The sequence below is a fragment of the Rhinolophus sinicus genome, linkage group LG05 (assembly GCF_036562045.2).
Source record: "Rhinolophus sinicus isolate RSC01 linkage group LG05, ASM3656204v1, whole genome shotgun sequence".
NCBI lineage: Eukaryota > Metazoa > Chordata > Mammalia > Chiroptera > Rhinolophidae > Rhinolophus > Rhinolophus sinicus.
In genome coordinates, this window is record NC_133755.1 from 85,693,304 (window position 1) to 85,714,720 (window position 21,417).

General features: G+C 36.4%; 1 protein-coding gene across 2 annotated transcripts in view; it reads left to right on the top strand.

Annotated features, from left to right (window-relative positions):
- The window catches only part of KIF6 (kinesin family member 6), a 408,069-nt gene that overhangs the window by 105,622 nt on the left and 281,030 nt on the right, over nt 1-21,417 (top strand). Inside the window, exon 1 of one of the 2 annotated variants that reach the window (XM_074332874.1) lies at nt 7,779-7,823. The exons of the other annotated variant lie outside the window; for it this stretch is intronic. The gene's annotated coding sequence lies outside the window, so the exon portion shown is untranslated. Of the gene's footprint in view, nt 1-7,778; nt 7,824-21,417 lie in introns of those variants that run through there. 2 annotated transcript variants of the gene reach the window in all.

Sequence of the window (21,417 nt, forward strand, 5' to 3'; positions counted from 1 at the left end):
TAATAAACTTTTCTCTGCAAGCTGGTTTTCTATGCTATAAGATGTAATAGGATTTTAGGGGCAGCAAAGACCTTAAAAAGGGTCTCATCTAAAGCTCATGTTACAGGTTAGGAAATCTAGATCCAGAGAAGTGAGAAGACTTTCTCAGCTAGTTAATGGACTCTTGTAATTTTTATATTTTTCAATTTTGTACAAATTGGTTGGCAGTTAATGAATAAAAACTCAATACATGTCTTAAGTATAGGAATATTTGCATAAATTTTGAAATTCAAGGACACAATTCACTCTTCCTAATCGCAGATTATCCCTCGTATATTGGCATATGTTTACATACCCATGTTTTTCCATGTGGTTAGTGAATTATTATTTATAAAGCATTTAGAATAATGCATAGAACACAGGAAGTGCTCTATGCATTTGCAGCTGTTATTGGCAGATCTGGGAACACCGCCATGGTGTGTAATGTGAGTGTGTCTCAGTGCAATATTGGGACATCCTTATACTATTTGTTGTTAATCTGACATCCAAACCTAACTGGGCACCTTGTTTTACGTGGGAACCCTAGGCAGGAGCCAGGATTGACCCACCTTGGTCAGGGACCCTGACCTCAACCAATTCCTAATTGGAGATGGAGGGTCATGAAGCGCTCATCCGGTGACACTGCAGTGAAAGGAGTGGAGTGATGGTGGTGTGGGAATGATTCCCCAGACGTACAGCTTACTGTTATCACTGGCAGTTTCCTTTATAAACCATGCTCCCAGAGTTCTCTGTCTCTGAGAACAAGCAACAGGTGAGGATAGTAAGCTGGGAGGGTAAGTAGTCTGAGAAAGTCTATTAACTAACTTTTTTCTGCCCTATTTCCACCCTCTTGAATGCACCACTTTAGATACAAGATAGATAAATGGAAACCAAATTCAGATAGTGAAAATAGAGTATGGACATCTGTAATTGTGCTGGGCCCTTAGTTTTGTTGGTGGTGGTCATGGTGGTTTTTTGTTTTGTTTTGTTTTGTATTACCAGTTCTGCATCAGTACTTTCCAATAGACTAACATACAAGTCGAGCTTATATGCCACATATAATATGGATTTAAGGACCCTTAAATTATGATTTTCATTTCAGGAAAGTTTTACATGGTTTTAATTTCAGAATGTCTTCTTTTGCTCTACAATGTTTTGCTTCAACATTTTGCCCATGTGGTCATCCGTTGTGCTTTTATTTGTCACAGTAATTAAAGATTAAGGAATAAAGGCAGATTAAGAATTAAGGAGTATAATGATGAAAGATTTAGCATTCTCAATTAAAAATCCTGTTTCTTCATACAGTTTAATAAAGAGCAAACTAAGAGATAACAGAATATAGATGGGTCCTGCCCACCAATGGAATATGAAAAAGAGAAAAGGTAGATCCATAAATGTTATTGGAAAACAAAGTGGAGAAATCTGTCCCTGCCTCAGTGCTAACCTCCCTCCAGAAGCGACTCATCCTGAGAGAAGTCTAGGCCTTGTCGTCAAAATTATTATATCCCTTCCTCTTCAGTGGGTAATTGAGGGCTCCTGGCCCTAATTCATCATGACCTTTATTAGCTTAAAAGCTTGTCCATTGCTGTTTAGTTTGTTAAGTTTAGCTGACTGCATCTTTTCAAACTATTATTTTGTAAAGTTTTGAGGACCACCTACTTCCTTTGTGAAAGTTTATCATGTTCTACCACCTTACAAAATCCCAAGTCTTTTCCTATAACTTACTAATGAGTATCTAGTAATAATATTATAAATAAGCTGAAACCTGAAGAAGTCCAATTTGAATAGTACTCGTGTGCGTTTTTTAAAATATATTCATTTTTCCTATATGAAGCCTAATTTCTCATAAACCAAGTCTAATAGGTTTTGGGTGTTTCCGTGCTTGCTTCTACTTTTTCTTTGGGAATAAGAGCTACCCTTTTATATTGAGAACCTGCTCAATAGACTTGACATTGTTGTAGACACTTTACAAGGTGTGCTCAAAAAATACAGTGAATGTTTAAATAAAAAATAATTTATTACAGTAAAAGACACATTGCCATTAATCCACCTCAAAATACCCCTCGCTTCAAACACACTTATCCCATCATTCTTGCCACTTCCTGAAGCAATTCTGGAAGTCCTCTTTCATGAGTGTCTTTAGTTGCATTGTCGTGGTTTCCTCAATGTCCTGAATCATTTTGACTTTGGTGAAGAGCCAGAAGTCACATGGTGCCGGGTGCCAGATCTGGTGAATAAGGTGGGTGAGTACACGCAGTAAAGTTTTTACTTGACAGAAATTGCTGTACCAGAAGCAATGTGTGACATGGAGCCTTTCTGCTGTGATAAAAAAATGTGAATGCTGCTGAATGCCATACAGTGGAAAGGCAGGGATCTTCAATATGGGAAGCAGCATGTCAAACCTTAGTAACAGTATGTGACAAGTTTCAACTTGTTCAGGGCAGTCAGTCAGCTGTGAGCTATGGTTGAGAGAAGGTGTGTTTTAAAGTGTGCCATAAATCATCCTCCATCATGACAATGCTCCGTGTCACACGTCGCTTCTGGTACAGCAATTTCTATCAAATAAAAATATTACAGTGTGTCCTCATCCACTTTATTCACCAGATCAGGCACCATGTGACTTCTGGCTCTTCCCCAAAGTCAAAATGATTCAGGGCATTGAGGCAGCCATAACAGCACAACTAAAGACACTCACGAAAGAGGACTTCCAGAACTGCTTCATAATGTGGCAAGAATGATGGGATAAGTGTGTTCGAAGCCAGGGGAAGTATTTTGAGGGGGATTAATGGCAATATGTCTCTTACTGTAATAAAAAATTTTTAATTTAATCTTTCACCATATCATTTGATCGCACCTCGTATATGTTTATGTATTATTTCTGATTCTTATTTTATAGATGGAAATTGAGACTCAAAGTCTTAGAATGCCTGCCCAAGGTCTCACAACTAGAAAGTGGCAGAGCCAGGGTTCAGCTCCAAGTCTGACTGATCAGAAGCTTATGTTCCTTCTTTATGCTGTATTTTACAAGTATAATAATCAAATTGACATATGTCAAAATTTTCAAGTGAGGATATCTTTCTGAACTATTCAAAAAATATAGCACATATTTAGCTCTTCAGTTTATCTCTTGATTCATTGAAAGCAAACACATAAAAATATACATGAAAAATACCTGTCAATCCCAGGAAATACTTTATTATTCAGCGTCTCTAAAAAAGCATGTTTTAGATTACAGCCTAGCTGTCAGAATGTAATTTGTCAGCACAGAATGAGATTACCAGGATAAAAAGAACATGCTATTCTTTTTTTTTTTTTTAAACAGTGTTCCCAAATTCCCATTTATACAGAGAAATTCAGAAGTTGCCATGGTAACTAGAAAACATTTGCAAAACAAAGTCTGAATATGTGGGACACAAAATGGAGGGCTCTTTCGTTTTATATTCTCTCCCAAATCTAGCATTTTAAGGAAAAGTTATCAAGATTAGCTTTAACCTCTTCTCATTTATTTAGAACTCTTAAATAATTTCAGTAATCCAACCAATGTTTTGAATAAGACCTTATTATATCATTAGGGTACATTTTTTAAAAAGTTGAATTGCTGTGCCAAAGAGACTAAATGTTATAGAAGCTGAACTGTGTGTGAGCCAGTGTCAAAGCCCATCAGTAGCATGTGTGACTTGACACTCTTTTGTGTTATAGTTAAATGCTTCTATCAATCAATCAAGCCTAAGTACGCAGGACACTCTTCACTTGATGGTCAGGCCCTGCACAGCCCCATACCTGGGACCATTTGCTCAACTCTGCCCATAGTCTAGAGCACTTTGTCCCCAAGTATGGCCGGAGGATAACTTACAACAGAACACTGTGTCTTACTTGAAAGACACACTTTCTTGGATCCTATTTCTGATCTATGGACTCAGAATCTCTGGAGTGAAGCCAGGAATGCACATTTTTAGCAATTAAATGTGTTCAGGCTAAAGTTGGGGACAGTTTACGTGTTACTCTTAAGAAGCTGGTTAAAACCCACTCCCAGAGAAGTATACGAGCAGGTCTATATTCTGCATCCTTGCCAACACCACTAAATTTGAAAATTCTGCCAATTTGGCAAGCGGAAAAAAAAATCTTGTTTTAAATTGCATTTTGATTACAAAATTCTTTTATATCTTCATTTACCATTTGTATTTCTGTTTTTGTTTGTGTCTTCTGTTTGTTTTTCTCTTGGTGTATTAGAGTAGGTCTGGTTGATTTGTTGACCCAATGAGGACTGGGATTTGGTCCTGTTCACCCTGCAATCACCACTTTTAGAAACAGGGCCTGATACATAGTAGGTGCTCAGTAAATAATCATTGAATGAAGGAACATTAAGGATAATAACTTTTTGTCTTTGTCATACATTCAGCAAACATTTTCCCTGTTTTATAAATTTTCTTTTAGTTTTCTTTTTTCAATATAGTTGTATCAGTCTTTCCATTTTATGGTTTCTGCTTTGGATATCATGCTCAGAAGTACAATAGCTCACTGATCTATAGTTCTACCTATTAGAAAGTGTTTTGTTATTTTAAATTGAAATTTGATGCCCCATCACTTCTACCCCATCGTTCCCTTTTGGCCTGAGACACGGAAAGGGATGGTCATCATCGGATTGGAGTGAATCTTATCAGAGGTGTCTGCACCATCATTACACATCCCTGCCAGGCAGCGGTGAAGAACATGAGCTTCAGACAAGATCTTCTGTTCTACTCCTGCTCCACCCTTTCCCAGGTGTATGTCCTTATACATGTCACTTAATTGGTTTAAACTGTACTTTCTAACCTGTAAAATGGGCACAATTATACCTACTTTCTAGGGTTATAGTGATAATTAAATGACATTTGGAAAGACCCTACAGTTCTTAGCTAGCAACTGTTTGAACACAGACTGTTGATTTGTTTACCTCTTTTCTCTCAGTACCTGGCATTGAAGTAGTCAGCTATTAATTCATTGTTTTGTGGAATTGATGGGGAGAGGAAGACCTGATCATTTCAGGTGTTAAGACCTGAAATCTCAGGCTCAGAATCGAAAGTGATTTTCTGACGCACTGTGCCTGTTGGTGAGTATAGAGCACATCGCAGATGACTTTGACTTCTTAAAAACAAACAAACAAACAAACAAACAAACAAAAGCCTGTGAGACTCTCAACCTTTTACAAAAAGTTACATTTCAAATAATCAACCTACGAATAATCTTTACAGGATTTATAAATTATTTTGCCAGGAGCTGTTCAAGGTCTTTCTACCTAACTCTTTTCGTGTGGTAAAAAACATACTAAGTTTATCTGTGTTGTGCTGATGTGCTTTATAAGCTGTAGACTTTGCACATTATTGAACTTTTGGAGTGAGTTGTGTGACCTTGTGGGTGTGCACAGACAGTTGGGAGACTGGGTGTGAGTGGAGTTAGTAGGTTTGTGCCGGTTAGAGGAGCAGCTGCTGTTGGACATGTTGTCTAATGACATGAGGGCAGCACAGGAAGGACAGGGCAGTTTTCCTATTAGATTATGTTTGTTAATAACACAAGGCTTCATTGTCCTTGTGTGGTGTGTGTGGGAAAGGAGAGGATTTCGGCTGTAATTAGTGTTCCAGAATCATATTCCATCAAACTGTTAGAGGGACACTGGCTAACACATACTCACAGATTTTTGTTTGAAAGATACATTAGTTGTATCTAATTAGCAAGTTTATTCCAAGATTTTTGAGCCTGACAAGAGCAAAATACATGGCAGGAAAAATACTTTTGGCTTTGTTCTTATTACAGCACGAATAGCATCTCTTATTATTAGGTCCCAAAAGGTAGCTAGAAGCCTTAGCAAAAGATGTGTTGACAATTATAACCTCTTATCTACTATGTGAAGTGAAGAAACTTAAATTTTGAGCACTTACTGTATACCAGACATTTCTGGGTTTTTTTACATCTTATATATGAGGTATATGAGAAATGTATAATTTTTTTACATAGTGATTCTGTGTTATGATATAGTTGGCATTCTGCTCTCATCTAACCTGATTAGTGAGTGGTATTGCATGAACCATGAGTTTTGAGATCTAAAACATTTATTAAAATAAGTGAAGTGTGTGGTCATTGTTAGAATGTTAAAATGTACACACTCCATGTACACGATTAGAGAAACATAATCTTTTTGGCTGTGAAAATTTAGCTGTAGTGTTTCTTCTTATCTTTAAAATTCTCATCTCTGATTAAACATAGCAGAAGAAAGTAATTTTTACTCTACTCCCTGTTATTGAAATTCACTAACAACAGCAATGAAATACGAAAAATAGAGGGGGGAAAAAGCCATCTTCAGTGAAACAAGGAACTAGCCATAACCTCAAACCATAAGAAAACCTGCCAAATACTATGAAATCTGAATTATGGTGAGGGAGGGTGCTGAGAGCCAACACATATATCCTCCAACCTCAGTCAGGATATAGTTTCCCCTTTAAGAAAGGGTCACAGTTCTCAAACACAATCCAGTAATCTTTTGGTTAGGGTGATGAGATCTAAGAACATAGGCAAGTGTTAGGCAAGGGAGTGGTATTATATAGATATTTATTCTATATTATAAAAGGTGAACCCAAAGAAGAAACCTTAAAGGCAGGCCTTTTTTGTGGTCAGCGGTCTAGGCTCATTGCCAAGAAAGATGGCCTTTTGTGAGAGGTGTTCAGTGAGTTTGTGACAAGAGGTTTTATCATTCCAGACCTCTTAGTGCAAAAAACTGAGGAAAGTGTATGCCTTTAAGGCTAAAGACATAACAGATATAGAATAAAAGTATTCTGGAAACAAAACTTAATTTGAACATTCCCTCACGTATCCCCCAGACTACTCTTTAGGAAAAAGATGGACCTGTTCAAAGATAAAATTATCAAAAAGAAAATAGCTGAAGACTTCTCTGTATATATGGAGTGTGTGTGTGGGGGTGGGGGGGTTGCTAAGGAATATATATTTGAAGGCTGATTACTTCAGGGAGCAGAGGCTATGTTCTTCATAATCTTAGATATGTTACCTAAATTCATTCTTTGGTTTAAAAAAATAGCTTAAAAATACAGAAGTGTTCAAATAAAAGATTAGATGACGAGAAGAAGATGAAAAGCAAACCTGAAGAACTCATAAAAGATATAATAGAGAAAAAGAAAGCCATCATAGAGATGAAAGTGCCATTAGAAGCAAAAAAGAAGTAAGAAGCGGAGTATACTGAGAAGGAGGAAGAGGGGAAAAAAAGAAGAGGAAGAAGTGTAGCTGAAAAATAACTAAGGGCATACAAAGTAGTGATACGCAGAATGACAAAGGAGAACCTAATAATACATAATTCAAAATCTTGAAGAAAAGAAAAGAACAAAAGCAACAGAAAAAGCATGGGTAGAGAGAAAAATAAAATTTTGCTGAAATTTGGAATCACTTGAATCTGCAGATGAAAAGCACACCTGTATCCAAGAAAAAATTGAAAGAGCTCAAATCCAAGATAAAAATCTATTGAAGTTACTAAATCCCAAAGCTAAAGAAAGAGCCTTATGGACAACTAGTCAGAAAATGCAAGCCAACTGTGAATGAAAATACGAGAGAGATTATTCTCAGAATTTTCCTCTGTAGTATTCAGTGCCAGAAGACAATAGAACAAGTTCTGAAGCAAGGATATTGTCTCCCAATATCCAGCCAAATTATCAATTTGTTCCTTAAAAATAAAAACTCAAATGCTCTTATTTGTTTGTTTGTTTCAGGTGTACAAAACAACATAGTGATTAGACATTTATATACCTCATGAAGTGATAACCACAGTAAGTTTATTACCCATCTGACACTGTACATTGTTATTACAGTATTATTGACTACATTCCTTATGCTGTACTTTACATCTCTATGACTGCTTTTTAACTTATAGTTAAAATTCAATATTTTATATTAGTTTCAGGTGTACAGTGTAGTGGTTAGACATTTATATAATTTATGAAATGATTCCCCGATAAGTCTAGTAACCACCTGACACCATTTGTAGTTTTTACAATATTATTGACTATTTTCCCATTCTGTACTTTATATCCCTGTGACTATTTTGTAACTATCAATTTGTACTTCTTAATCCCTTCACTTTTCTCACCCAGCCCCCCAACCCCTTCCCATATAGAAACCATCACTTTGTTGGCTATATCTATGAGTCTGTTTCTGTTCAGACAAATACTTTTAAGCATATGTGAGTTCAGAGAGAAAATGAACCCAGGAATTCTTCTTTAAAATTGCTTGACAATGAAGTCTAACCAACTAAGAGATAAATCTAAATAAAGAGCTCAGGGACTGAGAAGCATTACAGAAAGACTAGTGAAAAACACTGAATTTATTTTAATACAGTCATAAAAACAAACAACTGTGTAAAGTGAATATGATAAACCTTGAAAATATAAAAGTAATAATAGATCTAACAAAAATTTGGAGTTAGAAAGGAAAAGAGGGAGTGGTGTTATAAGTGACCTTATTTCCTTATATTTCAAAGCGAGAAATGAATAGATACTATCTAAATTCTACCATATCATTAAAAACTGTAATGACCCAAGTCCCATAATGTTTTCCATTTTTCTTAATTCTAAAGAGATACTTTTAGAAAAAAAGATACACATCCCTTACCATGAAAAAAAAAACAAAACACATACATTTATCTGCAGCTCACCAATTCCTTCAATTTCATTTTTTTCTATTAAATTCAAATAAAATTTAATAATTTTCAAATATATGTGGTATGCTTTTGTTTTGATAAAGGTACTTCTGTCTGTTCTTCTATTTGTATATACATATAAAGAAATGTCCAAACAATTTTTTATCAAACATTAACATTGTTTTTTTTGACTGGGAGATTTCTACCTCATATTTGCTCCTTTTTGTGTTGAGTTTTGTTTTGTTTAAATAATAATAATGAGTGTGGTAGAGATTACCAGTGCTCACCAAAACTTCCAGCTTATTCTTTCTTGCACATGCTTCCTTGAAGAGAGCTCATGTGAAAATGATGTTTTTGCATTGAAGCTTTTAAGAACTAGTATGAAGTTCTCCTTAATATTCTCTCCTTTTGTGACAAACCCTGAAGCTTTATGTAAAGATGGGGGCCTCACAAGATGGCAGCATCTCCACCAGCCTTACTAATTGAGTGTTAAGTATATGAAGCAGAACTGCCATTAAATCGTATTGGACAAATATTGGGAGCAAGGAAAAAACCTTTGTGATTTTAAGCTTCTGAGATTATGGTGCTATTTGTTAATTGGCTACCACAATATAACTTGGTCTATCTTGATGAATATAATGAGTATGCATCACTTTTACAAAACAAGAACTCATTAATTATTCCTCATAAAATTCAAATGTGCCGTGGTGTTTTTTTAGGGAGAAAATTATGCTACTGTTTTATATATCATCTATTTTTCTTTTTGTTTGTTTGTTTTTGTTCTTTTTCTTCCTTTTTTTAAAATTTGAAGTTTATTGGGGTGACAATGTTAGTAAAGTTACATAGATTTTAGGTGTACAATTCTGTAATACATTATCTATATCTCACACTGTGTTTTCACCACCCAGAGTCGGTTCCTTTTCCATCACCATATATTAGACCCCGTTTACCCTCTTCTAGAGCCCCCCATACCCTCTGGAAACCCTTAAACTATTGTATATGTCTATGAGTTTTTGTTTCTTCATTTGTTTGTCTTGTTCTTTTGTTGTTTTCAGTTTTATATACCACATATCAGTGAAATCATGTGTTTCTCTTTTTCTGTCTGACTTATTTCTCTTAGCATTATAATCTCAAGATCCATCCATGTTGTCACAAATGTTTCTATATCATCTTTTCTTACCGCCGAATAGTATTCCATTGTGTATACATACCACAACTTCTTTATCCATTCATCTATCGAAGGACATTTTGGTTGTTTCCATGTCTTGGCCACCATAAACAAAGCTGCAATGAACATTAGAGCACACGTGTCTTTATGTATAAATGTTTTCAGGTTTTTTGGGTAGATACCCAGGAGAGGGATTGCTGGGTCATATGGTAATTCTATGCATAATTTTTTGAGGAACCTGCACACTGCCTTCCATAACGGCTACACCAGTCTGCATTCCCGCCAACAGTGTACGAGGGTTCCTTTTTCTCCAGAGCCTCTCCAACACTTGTTACTATTAGTCTTGTTGATGATAGCCATTCTGACTGGGGTGAGGTGATATCTCATTGTGGTTTTCATTTGCATTTTTCTGATGATTAGTGATGTTGAGCATTTTTTCATTTCTATTTGCCATTTGTATGTCCTCTTTGGAGAGTTGTCTCTACAGGTCCTCTCCTCATTTTTCAAATGGGTTGTTTGTTTTTTTGTTGTTGAGTTGCATGAGTTCCTTGTATATTTTGAATATTAGCCGCTTATCGGAGGCACTGTTTGCAAAAATCTTCTCCCATTCAGTTGGTTGCCTCTTTATTTTGTCAATGGTTTCTTTTGCTGTGCAGAAGCTTTTAAGTTTGATATAGTCCCATTCATTTATTTTAGCTTTTACTTCCATTGCCTTTGGAGTCAAATTCATAAAATGCTCTTTGAACCCAAGGTCCATAAGTTTAGTACCTATGTTTTCTTCTATGCAGTTTATTGTGTCAGGTCTTATGCTTAAGTCTTTGATCCATTTTGAATTAATTTTGATACATGGTGACAGATAGCAGTCCAGTTTCATTCTTTTGCACGTGGCTATCCAATTCTCCCAGTACATTAATTGAAGAGGCTGTCTTTTCTCCATTGCATGTTTTTTGCTTCTTTGTCAAAAATTATCTGTCCATATGTGATTTTGTTTCTGAGTTCTCAATTCTATTCCATTTGTCTACGTGTCTGTTTTTCTGCCAATACCATGCTGTTTTGATTATTGTTGCCCTGTATTACAAGCTAAAGTCAGGGAGTGTGATACCTCCATTATTGTTCTTTTCTCTTAAGATTGCTTTAGCTATTCCGGGTCTTTTGTGGTTCCAAACAAATCTGATGATTTTTTGTTCTGTTTCTTTAAAAAATGCCACTGGGATTTTGATGAGGATTGCTTTGGGTAATATGGCCATTTTAACTATGTTGATTCTTCCAATCCATGAGCATGGAATGTCTTTCCATTTCTTTGTGTCTTCTTCAGTTTCTTTTAAAAATGTCTTATAGTTTTCAGCATATAGGTCTTTCACATCCTTGGTTAAGTTTATTCCTAGGTATTTTATTCTTTTTGCTGCAATTGCAAAAGGAATTGTTTGGGTTTTTTTTCTTCTTCTGAGATTTCATTGTTAGTATATAGGAATGCAGTGGACTTTTGTATGTTGATTTTGTAGCCAGGAACTTTACTGTATTTGTTGATTGTTTCTAATAGCTTTTTGGTGGAGTCTTTAGGGTTTTCTATATATAGCATCATGTCATCTGCAAAGAGTGACAATTTAACTTCTTCATCCCCAATTTGGATGCCTTTTATTTCTTTCTCTTGCCTGATTGCTCTGGCGAGGACTTCCAACACTATGTTGAAAAGCAGAGGTGATAGGGGACAGCCCTGTCGTGTTCCTGAACGTAGAGCAAAGGGCTTCAGTTTTTCACTGTTAATTATGAGATTAGCTAAGGGTTTGTCATATATGGCCTTTATTATGTTAAGGTATTTTCCTTCTGTACCTGTTTTATTCATAAGTGTATGTTGTATCATGTCAAATGCTTTTCTGCATCAATTGATATAATCATATGATTTTTGTCCTTTATTTTGTCTATGTGATGTATCACATTGATGGATTTGCGTATGTTGAACCATCCTTGTGCCCCTGGGATGAACCCCACTTGGTCGTGATGAATAATCTTTTTAATGCATTGTTGCATTCGATTTGCTAGAATTTTATTTAGGATTTTTGCATCTGTATTCATCAGAGATACTGGTCGGTAGTTTTCTTTTTTTGTGCTGTCCTTACCAGGTTTTGATATCAGGGTAATGTTGGCCTCATAAAATGAGTTAGGGAGTACTGTCTCTTCAATTTTTTGGAAGAGTTTGAGCAGGATTGGTATTAGATCCTCTTTGAAAGATTGGTAGAATTCACTAGTGAAGCCATCTGGTCCTGGACTTTTGCTTTTGGGAAGATTTCAGATGACTGATTCAATTTCGTTACTGGTGATCGGTCTGTTTAGATTTTCCAGTTCTTCATGGTTCAGCCTAGAAAGGCTATATGTTTCTAAGAACTTGTCCATTTCTTCTAGGTTATTGAATTTGGTGGCATATAGTCCTTCATAGTATTCTTGGATGATCCTTTGTATTTCTGTGGCATCCGTGATAACTTCCCCTCTTACATTTCTGATTTTGTTTATTAGAGTCTTTTTTTATTTTAGTGAGTTGAGCCAAGGGTTTGTCAATTTTATTAATCTTTTCAAAGAACCAGTTCTTTGTTACATTAGTTTTTTCTATTGTCTTTTTGTTCTCGATTACATTTAGCTCTGCTGTGATTTTTATTATTTCCTTTCTTCTGCTGACCTTGGGTTTCATTTGTTCTTCTTTTTCTAGTTCTTTAAGGTGTAATGTGAGGTTATTTATCTGGGATTTTTCTTGTTTCTTGAGATAGGCCTGTAATGATACAAATTTCCCTCTTAAAACTGCTTTCGCTGCATCCCAAAAATTTTGGTAGGCTGTATTTTCATTGTCATTTGTTTCTATGTATCTTTTGATCTCTCCTCTTATTTCTTCTTTGACCCAGTTATTCTTTAAAACTATATTGTTTAATCTCCACATGTTTGTTGTTTTTCCTGATTTATTTTTGGAGTTGGTATCCAATTTCAAAGCCTTGTGATCAGAGAATATGTTTGGTATGGTTTTGATCTTCCTAAATTTGCTGAGGCTAGTTTTATGTCCCAATATATGGTCTATCCTTGAGAATGTTCCATGTACACTAGAAAAAAATGTATAGTCTGATGTTCTAGGATGAAGTTCTCTATAAATGTCAATTATGTCCATTTCATCTAATGTGTCATTTAGGGCTGCTATTTCGTTATTTATTTTCTTTTTGGATGATCTATCCATAGCTGTCAATGATGTATTTAAGTCCCCTAGTATAATTGTGTTTTGGTCAATTTCTCCCTTTAGTTCTGTTAGTAGTTGCTTGGTATATTTCGGTGCTCCCTGATTGGGGGCATAAATATTGATGACTGTTATGTCTTCTTGTTGTATAGTCCCCTTTACCATTATGAAATGTCCATCTTTGTCTCTTGTTACCTTTTTCACCTTGAAGTCTGTTTCATCTGATATCATTATGGCTACACCTGATTTTCTCTGGGTACCATTTGCTTGGAGTGTCAATTTCCACCCTTTCACTTTGAGTCTATGCTTGTCCTTGTAGCTGAGATGTGTCTCTTGGAGACAGCATATGGTTGGGTTTAGTTTTTTGATCCAATCTGCTACTCTGTGCCTTTTTATTGGTGAGTTCAGTCCATTTACATTTAGGGTGATTATTGATATGTGAGGATTTCCTATCATTCTATCTTTAGTTTTCTGGTAAGGCTGTGTCTCCATTGTTTCTTTGCATTTTTGTTGTTGTCTGTTATTTCTGTGTGGTGGTATTCTATGACTTTTCCCTCTGTTTCTTCTTTTATTACAGTATATATTTCAGTTCTGGATTTTATTGAGTGGTTACCTTAAGTTTCTGTAAAAGAAAGTTTGATATTTAGAGTATTCCATTTTCTTCAGCACACTTACTTTCTCCATTCCCATATTCCGGTTCAGGCCTTTATTCTCCCCCTTTTTATGTGTTAGTTGCCACAAATTGTCCCTGTTGATGGTGGTCGAATAGCCTCCTTTAGTATTTCTTATAGTGCAGGTCGTGTATTAGAAAATCCCCTCAGCTTCTGTATGTCGGGAAAGGTCTTTATTCCTCCTTCATATCTAAAGGATATCTTTGCTGGATATATTATACTGGTCTCATAATTTCTCTCTTTCAATAGTTTGAATATTTGATTCCACTCCCTCCTGGATTGTAGAGTTTCTGCTGAAAAATCTGATGATAATCTAATGGGCTTTCCTTTGTAAGTTACCGTCTTCTTTTCCCTGGCTGCCTTGAGGATTCTTTCTTTGTCATTAATTTTTGACAGCTTCAACACAATGTGCCTTGGAGAAGGCCTGTTGGGATTGAGGTAATTAGGTGTTCTATTTGCTTCTTGGATTCGAGGATCCAGTTCTTTCCACACATTTGGGAAGTTTTCGTTGACTATTTATTTGAATATACTCTCTGTTCCCTTCTCTCTTTCTTCTCCTTCTGGTATGCCCATTATTCTTATATTGCTCTTTCTAATAAAGTCAGAAAGTTCTTGTAGAGTTGTCTCATTTCTTCTAAGTCTCAGGTACCTTTCTTCTTCCATCTGTGTTATTTCCAGATTTCTATCTTCGATGTCACTGATTCTGTCCTCCATCTGGTCAACTTTACTACCTAAGCTGGCTATTTCATTCCTTCTTTTATTGAGTTCTTAATTTCCAGAAATTTTGTTTGGTTCTTTTTTAAAATTTCAATCTCTTTGGTAAAATGTTCATTTTGTTCTTTGATTGTGTTTCTGAGTTCATTAAACTGCCTGTCTGTGTTTTCTTGCATCTCATTGAGTTTTTTCAGAACTGCAATCTTGAATTCTCTGTCATTTAAGTCACATATTTCCGTATCTTTAAGTCCATTTTCTGGAGACTTTTCATTTTCTTTTTGAGTTTTCTTGTTACCGTGGTTATTCATGGCTATTAATGATTTATTATTTCTCTTCCTAGACATCTACAGGAGTGGCTTCTGCAACAGGTTGATAGAAAGAGGTCTTTCTTTTGTTTTCCAGTAGGTTTTGGTAGAATGTTTTATTTTCTTTTTGACTGCAGTCTTTTATTCTCTCTCTCTCTCACTGTAGTGTTGTATTTTCTCGCATTATTCCAGCTTCTCATGCAATGGGGGATTCCCTGGAAGGAGGGCTTCTCCTCTGTGAACAGTTCGTCTGGGTGCCGCCTTCATGGGGAGATGTGGAGAGCTTCTGAAGTTCCAAAGCTCTTCCTGCACCAGATTCAGAGCCCATGTGTTTCAGCAGCTCTGCCCAGATAGTTGGGGATGGGGACAGGGTGGGTTGTGAGAGGTGGCCCAAAGAAATGGCGGCTACCCCCACCACAGCCAGTCCTGCTTCCATGGCTTCCTGCCCTTTACCAGAACTAGTTGGGCTACAAGTCTGTGTCTGCAGACCACAGTTCTCAGAACAGCAAATGTTCTGTTCTTTTGATCTGACACTGCTACTGTTCCTCTTCTAGTACTGGGCAGTTGGGGGTGGGGCGAGCTCTGGGGGGTTAGGGAGGGGTCGGCTAGTCTCAGTGTCTAAGGCTTCCATTCTCTGCTCTGCAGTGAGGGCTTAAACCACTGTTTTCAGCCTTCTTCCCTCAGTCTTTGCTCCGAGGTCTGTGCCGTGAGCGTTGGGTTCAGCCGTGTTATATGCTGTCCCCTCAGCCCTGTGGGCCATAAGCAGAGCCCTAGCAGTCCGAGTTCTTCCCTCTCCCGCAGCTGCGGTAGTTCCAGGATGCAGTGAGCTCGGAGCACTGAGCTAGGTCTGCGTCCTGTGCCCGTGGTGCCCTTTCTCCGCACTTCTCCCTTCCCTCCTCCCCTGCTAGTGCGATTTGCCCACCTTTAGATGATTTCAGTAGTGTGCCTCTTAGTCTTGCCTGTCTGCTGTGCAGGGAGTCCTTTGTGGAGTTATAGCTGTTCCATTTGTTGTAAATTCCAGGGGAGATTTCAGGAAAAATGGGGCACCTCATGCCCCATTTTTATGATGTTATCTCTCATCTATTTTTCAAATTGGTTTGAAACAAGTTACAATATTAAAAAATGGACAAAAAATGTGAAAGATGGATTTTTTTAAAAGGTAAACTCAATTTAAAAGAAGATAGATGAATATGATAAATAACTAGAATAAGTTAATTATTGCCATTAAGGACAAAATTTAGCTATGGTTCTTAAAGCAGACAAGTCAAAACAACAAAAACATTTAGGCATTTTAAGTTATATAATTTTCATTGTTCAGAGCAAGAGTATAGATATTGAATGTAGGTAATATATATGTATATTTGTTTAAAGTACCTTAAGGGGGTTCCCTTAAGGATAGACAAAATGCACAATGCCTTGCCTGTAACTTTGAAAGTAATACAAAAACGTCATACTTCTGTCAGTCTTGTGTAATACTTCTGTCAGTCTGTGAACATTATATTAAATGTAGTGCATTTAATTTAGTCTGATCAGTCAGGATCCAACCAGGAAAACAAACCACTCTGCATTTGAAACAAGAAAGTCAATGTAGATAGTTTTGTTTCATGGGTGATGGAAGAATCTAGGACGCCAGACAGGTCAGTGGTGCAACTCAGAGGGTACCAACTAGAGGAAGCCACTACAATTTATAGGCGGGTCTCAGCTAATAGGGGGCACTGGCAGGAGATTGGAGGGTGTGAGAGAGGGAAGAGCCAGAGTATTTCTCCCTCTTCTGATCTTCCCAGTTGGATGCCAGCTAAAAGGAGTCTCAGGAAAATGCTGCCTTTAGGACTCAGCATCTCTGTGATGTAGAGCAAAGTGGAGGAAAGGGAAGGAATGGATCAGACGGCAAAGAGGCCTGTGATTAGCCCCTGAGTAAAACCATTTCTGTAAGAAACTTAGATAACTCGGATCAATTGCTGTTGGCTCATCTTACAAATCAGGAATACATATGGAAGAAACTGGCAGGAAGTCAATTTTGGCTGTGATTTTAAGCACAGAAGCTATTCTTGTAGCATTTCTTGCTGATAGTTATTTTCAATTTTTGGCAGACTGACTTGTATATCTAGTCCCTGTATTGGTTTCAAGCTATAATTGAGACAGGAGATAGGAGACAGGTCTTATCAGCCACCAAAAACCTTCAACAAGTAATCTAATCATGTTTTGGGTATGCCATTTGGAGTCTTGTCACTTACAACAGTTAAGAGACCTTTGTGGCCATAGAGAAAACTGGAATTTTCAAAATGGGGAGAAAATATTATTGGACTATAAAATGGAGGGAAGCAGTCTACCTAATACTAGACTCTGCGCTTCTAGATTTGTTCCTTCAGCATCTCTGCTGTGAGTGACAGTGTCCTCAAACCCGTATCTGTCCTTGATGTTGATGTCCAGTCTCAAAGATCACATTGAGAGCTATCACAATCACTTTGACAGGATAAATTTCCTTTGTAAGAATACAATTTTTAAAAAATGTATATTTGAGTTCTTATTGTGTGTTAGCACTATCTGTTCCTAGTTGTCTATATACAGGAGAGTAAAAAAGGGGGACGGGGGTTCCCTTAAGGATAGTTTAAATGAACTGCTACAATTCTTGAGAGGATCATTAGACTTTTTAGCCCTGAAATATTATTGTTTCAGTTATATGGATGGTCAGACTTGTAAATTGTTAAGCTATACTAAATTTTAAAAGGAACAGAAAAAAAAGGTAAACTCAATTAAAAGAAGAAAAGTAGATATGCTAGATAGACAACAAAGATGAGTTACTTGCTACCATTGAGGACTAAACTTAGCTATGATTGTTCTAAGTCAAGTTAAATTGGGGGGGGGGCATTTGTGGTTATATACTTTCCATTGTTCAGAGACCAAATCTGTACCCTGATGATGATATGATGAGATCCAGCTCAGAAGTGATGGAACAGGGATGATAATTGAACATAGCTCTGATTAAAGATACAAGTAAAATTCTTTCTTAATTTGCCATATGTGCTGCTTTTAGCATACCTTGATTTTTATATAAATGTGTTTGACTTTGATTTGCCAAATCCTGGAAAAATGACACATAGGGAAGCAATCTTCTGAATTCTGGCGTCAACAGAAGAAGAGCCATCACTAATTCTGACATTCAGTTTTCCTAAAATTATTAAATCAGCTAATAAATCTTTGAGGATGTGAAAATAAAAAATCCATCAAATTGTTCCCAGACTTGTTAGGAGGGATCTATAATAAAACATGGTGCGATATTCTTATCAGAAAGGTGAATCATAATTGCTAGAACATCTTTATTATATGTTCCAGATTGCTCCAAAGCTTGCTTTTTAAATTTTAAACAAAATTGATGTGCCTAGTCTATTTTTCTCTTTTACAGAACTACTTTGACAATTTGCTGGACCTAGAAATCCTGCAAGTAGGAAAAATGATTTTGATTAATTTTCTAAAAATGACCATATAAAGAGAAATACCAGAAAGGAAAAGGAGCAACGTAGGATCATTACTTTCAATGCAGGGTTATCTAACGGGGGATATTTTGCTGCTAGGAACTATGTTTTGAAACAACCTCAAGAAAATCAAAGCAGGTGTTTATAGGGTCACGTGTTAAACCATCACATTTGGTCAGGCCCATTTATCCAGGCTGAGCTGGAGTACGTTAAAACCATGGTGGGCCTCCTAATCCAACTCATTTACTGTGGGAAGAACTAGATAAGGAATTATTTATCCATTGGGGGTAGGTAATCCTTAACTGAGGGTGAGTTATAACCTGAAAGGCTAGGATATTAGCCTAGAAAACACATGGAGGTTCATATTTTCAGTCTTTGGTTCACGTATAGCTGCAGCAAATGACCAGAGATACAGATCAATTAGGATGTCTAGGTTAGAGAGTGTTTTTAAATCTAGGTTAGAGAGTATTATCAAACGGGGAATTGGAGTGGAAAGCTGAATTCTGGATTCTTTGGCTGCTGTTCTTGGTCTTAATTGGTTTCCTTTAAAGAGTTTCGAGCCATATACATGATATACTCGAGTTCAGTCTAAGAGAGATTATGTTCACCTAACCTGTTCTAGATTAGTGGAAATTCTTGTTGAGATATTTCATTCCAGAATAGCGGAGTGATAGAAAAAAGATTTTGGTACATAAAAATGGAATATAAGTTAAAGATATGGCAAGAAATAATCAAGTATTCAAAGGATCCTAGAAAATCTTATATGTAATATAAAGAGGTAGTTTTAAATCATTGAAGGCTGTATTAACTATAATCATTTTTGAAGTGATTGAAAACATATGAGATTAAAAGTAGAAAAAAATTAATGTTACAAAAAACAATAGTATATTATCAAAACACAAAAACCATATTTCACATATCATTTCTTACCCCTAAAATCAAAATTTTCAGTCTTGAAAATGGCGGCACACACACATACAGCATCATGAAATAATTTTTAAAAGTGAAAATTTTAATTTACAAGGAATCCTTGTGGATCTGCCAATAAGAATATGCGTAACAAAATTGTAGAATATTAGGATTGGTTGTTGTACGTCTGCAGAACCCAAAAGGGAAGATGAATAAATAGCCTTTAGAAAATGTTTATCAGTCTTACATGATTCTTATTGTTACATTGTTTCTTTTCAAATTTCTCTTTTAGGCTAGGCGTATTTCCTGGTCTGTAGAAAATGATTTTTGTCCAGTGAAACTTGAGATTTTTTACCAGATGAAATAGCTTCTAAGAGTGGTAGCCCAGCAGTACCAATAAATAGCTTGGAGCTGTGGGAGAAGGAGCCTTCCTTCCATACGGGCATGTGGTGTTTCCTCAATTCAGTGCTATATTATGTGAAGTGCTCTGCAAAAGCCACTTCGAGCACCACTCCACAACCACACTGCTGCACCAAGCCCCTTCTATATAGAAAGTCCGAAGCCACCATTGTCTGACAGGGTCACTGCTCTTTACATTGCACAAAATGAGCTGGCCACCAAACACTCATTTGTAGTCCAGTGGATTGCACCATCACACTTCACTACCAACTGTAGCAAATTGTCCATTACAAAGACATAGTTGTTAAAATGATGGACATTAAAAATCCATTGGGAACAATCCATTCTTTGGATTTTTCCCGAGTTTGGATAGTAATGATCTACTATCTGCACATGTGTTAAAGGGTCTCTCTGAACACAAGTCTAATTAGGCCAGTTGGGAATAATCCAAGGGAATTCGTGAAGATAAATAAATTTTGAATAAGCTTATTTGGGGAGGAGGAAAACGGCATACTTTTCAGTAAGAAATATCAGGCAATATTTGACCAGGAAGAGGACATTCTAGACAAGAGAAAGGCAGTCGAAGATATAGAGGACAGTGGTTAACAGTTCTAGAATCAGACACAAAGAATAGTTGGAGCCCCAGATAAGAAGAAAGATTTGAGTCAATCTAGCTATTTCAAATAATTCTGATTTTAGACTCGAATTATATATTCTGTGCACTTAAAGACTTTGCCGATATAGTCTCTGAATTATTTGGAGATTTTTATTTTTATTTTTATTTTTTTAGAAATTATAAAGCATGCCATGGAGATTTCAGAAAACTAGAAATGAGCAGGAGTCAACAATTTAACAAATATTGTTGAGCACTATTATGTTATGCTATGATTACAGTGATGAATAGCGCATAGTTCCTACCCTCAAGGAGTTCAGAGTCTAGGTAAGAGGAAAACGGAAGTAGAGAGCCTTCATAGAGGAGGTAAGCTTCAGATGGACCTTCAGTGAGAAGTAAGATTTTGCTATATTGGAGATGAGAAAGAGGAAAACTAACTTTCAATGACCACAGACTATAGATATGATGAATCTGTAAGGGACCCAGTGAACCTACATTTTTAGACTTTTACCCCATAAATGAAAGTCATCTATTCTCAACTTTCCAAACAAGAAAACATATTTGGAAAAGGACCGGTTAATATTTTTAATACCAAGCCCTAAAAAAGGACCTGAAAAGAGATTATTAAATAATGGTCAATAAGCAATTAGGAAAGAGTCAGCATTGATTTACCTTAAATTAATTTCATTCACTTCCCTGATAGGATTATAAAAATTCATACATCTATCAAGTGAATTCAGTTTATTTAATAATCTCTCAACATATCCTCGGGGACATAAAGAGGAACTAAAAGTACATGAAAGTACTTAGATTGAAGCCAATTGGAAAATGCCTGAAGTATTACCTAACAGTAGCGAGTGGGGTGTCTTCATGAAATGTTGTTGTTTTGCCCTACTCAATGTCTTACACGTTGTCTGGATCAGAATATACACGATTTTTTTCATTCATAGATAACACAAAATTCAAAAATAAAAATCAAGATCCAGAATTATCTCAACAGATTGCACTGTTGGGGTAAAATCTAATCAAATGCAGTCATCAAATAAATGTGAGTGTGTGTGAGTGTGTGTGTGTGTGTGTGTGTGTGTGTGTGTGTTTCCCATAGGAATTCCATAGCCTAGGTAAAAGACTGGAGAAAATATGGTATAACACTTCATGTTCTATTTACTGGCAACATTAGATTGCCCAGATTCTAGTGTCCTCTGCTGTGGTTAGGCTTCTTTTGAAAGAATATATTCAATTCAGAATGTGAGAGTGCCATA